Source organism: Schistocerca gregaria, chromosome 11 (genome assembly GCF_023897955.1).
Source record: "Schistocerca gregaria isolate iqSchGreg1 chromosome 11, iqSchGreg1.2, whole genome shotgun sequence".
Classification (NCBI taxonomy): Eukaryota; Metazoa; Arthropoda; class Insecta; order Orthoptera; family Acrididae; genus Schistocerca; species Schistocerca gregaria.
Genome location: NC_064930.1, coordinates 5,877,550 through 5,878,308, shown reverse-complemented (window position 1 = coordinate 5,878,308; position 759 = coordinate 5,877,550).

Sequence of the window (759 nt, the reverse complement as noted above, 5' to 3'; positions counted from 1 at the left end):
GAGCGTTTCGTAGTATGATCAGTGCAGTGGAGACGCGGAAACTTGTTGTGTCCCAGTGTTTTGCAGTTGGACGACAAGAGTTTTACACAGTAGCAAAGAGCGAGGCACTGAGTTGGCATGAACAATGGAGAGCACAATGGGGCTCGAGATGTGCTTGTTACCTCAGGTGCTGTGTGATTGTCGACAAGGAGTGAAAAGGTCCAATTTGTGACCGCCCTTTCAATTCAAAACAGACGTAATTTGCATTCGTAATACCAGAGCATCGAGACTACTTGGAACTCTTGTGTATATGAATGTGTCCGCGCCTTTGTACTCTGGTACCTTCGCCGCTACAAACCAACCAACCATCGTGTCTGTGCACATCAGAGTCGCAAAGAATGGAGAATAGCCAGGCTTAGTCGTGTGTGTAGCCGTAGCTCAGATGGCAGATCGTTCGCTTAGCGTGTGGAAAGTCTCGGGTTCAAGACCCGGCTCCTCCATGTTTTTTGGTCAGTGCATGGTAAGTGTTGGTCGCGGCGAACATAAAGGCACGCAAGAAGTTGCAAAACCAGCGTCACAGACTGATATGATGTATACTGTCATAAGGAGAGCAAGGTGTAAGTGTGGGGACCGGCTGTTATCGTGGTGTCATCGAGTGCAGACCTGTCTTAGGTATGACGGCTTAACGTCATTGAAGTCTAGAGAGTGGACAACACGTTCGTCTTACTCAGAGCGGTGTCCGAACTCTATTTTCGACGTTATGCGTGCCACTTTCATTGT